Raw genomic sequence first — 1,966 nt, forward strand, 5'->3', positions numbered from 1 at the left:
ATTAAATTAATTAATAGTTTAAAACTAATATTAATTATTAATTAAAATGAAATTAATAAATAATTAATATTTATTAATAATTAATAATTAAAAAAACAACTAATATGACCTAAGGTTATAATTGGAAAGAAGTGATAGAAAACTATTAAAACGTTATTCCAACTAACGTTTCGATAAGATAATTTATAAGTTAGCTTATGTTCATCCAAACATGTACTTAAAAGAATAAGCTAGCTTATCTAGCTTATTTGGACAAAAGAAAGTAACGTATGAAAATAATATTAAAAATTTACAGTTGCCTCTCTTATATTTAACTGAGCGTGTTAATGCCTGTAGCATTTTTGCCAAATCAGCTTTACCAACATCTGATATTTTATCTTTTGACCATTTTATTGACTTGTGTGAAATGACTATGATACACCCTGTTATTTATTTTATCCATTTGGACTCTCGGTTTTAAAATGACTATAAAAGGTCAGTTTAAGAATACAGAAAACTTGAACATACAGATATGCTGATTGCATTAAAAGGTCTTTATTTTATATTCTATCATTAATAAAATCAATATTTTAAATTTTAACAAGTACAAGTTTAACATGGAAAATCGAATACACAAACTTATGCCTTTTGACAGAAGGCAGATAAATTGCATATACAGTTACGAATTTGTCAGCTATAAAACCAAGTGTTTTGAAGTATACCAGTTGGTACAAAAGTCAACAGTACTGAATAAATTTACCCATTCAATTTTCAAATTAGTACCTGTTGGATTAAATCATAAATAACAACTCCAGTATTTTTGACTACATTCGAAAGCATAAGCCATAAACTTTATCAGATTAATAAAAACATTTTACCATAAAAAGAACTAAGATTTTATTTATTTTGAGTAACGTGTTAAAGTAGAACCTTTGATTTCAAAATTAGCTCCCAAAACTAACCACTTTGATACCCGAAAGTTAGGCATGGGAATTGGACCCGACCCGTCGGGGAACCCGGTCCACCCGCCCCGGTCGGGGACGGGGATTCCCCGTTAAACAGGGTCTTGGGGACGGGGACGGGGATCCCCGTTTGGCTCAAACCGGGGATGGGTATCACACTCCCCGCCCCGCCCCCGTATATATATATATATATATATATATATTAATTAATTATATTATATATTATTTATTTCTATTAAATCGGTAAATGGTAATTTCTATTTCAATATATTTTGGATTTTACTCAATATGTTTTGTTACATGTGATGTTAATTTTTTTAGATTACTTTTTTTTGTTTTGTTTTCCATTGTTAATTATTATATAATGATGTATATTTTTTGTATTAAATTAAATTCCTTTTGATTTTAGGTTTATTGGAAAAATGTGAGATTTAAATATGTGTAGCGTCTCAAACATTTGATTTAATTTTTTTTTTTTACACAAACATGAAAAAAAATATCTCCGTTTCCCCGTTGGGGACGGGGATGGGGATATAATCAAAATCCCCGGTGGGGATGGGGACGGGGATTGGGGTCCCCGCCCCATTACCATCCCTACCGAAAGTTATAAAGTTGGTTAAATAGTAGAGTCCAATTTGTAAATTCATATTTATATTCAGATAAACTTTAACTTAATAATGCACGTTTTTTTAATTCAAATTCGATCTTTACAGATAACATAAAAATGGCATACACCTTTCCAAATATCACATTCACCCCTCTTATATGCATGGTTTATAGCATACTAGAAGGATACTCGCGCAATGCAGCGAGACACATCTCGATTTTAATGTTCTATTTTATTATTTGTCTTTGTAGATGTTATAATACGATTTTATGTGTTTTTAAGAAAGCAACAATGATTTTATTTTTGAATAAAATATTAATCTAAAGATATCATAAAAATTTGAAATATATATATATATATATATATATATCAATGCTAATATCAAATCAACTATTTAAAATTTCTCATTTTTATGTAA

The sequence above is a fragment of the Cynara cardunculus genome (assembly GCF_001531365.2).
Source record: "Cynara cardunculus var. scolymus isolate 2C chromosome LG 5, CcrdV1, whole genome shotgun sequence".
Classification (NCBI taxonomy): Eukaryota; Viridiplantae; Streptophyta; class Magnoliopsida; order Asterales; family Asteraceae; genus Cynara; species Cynara cardunculus.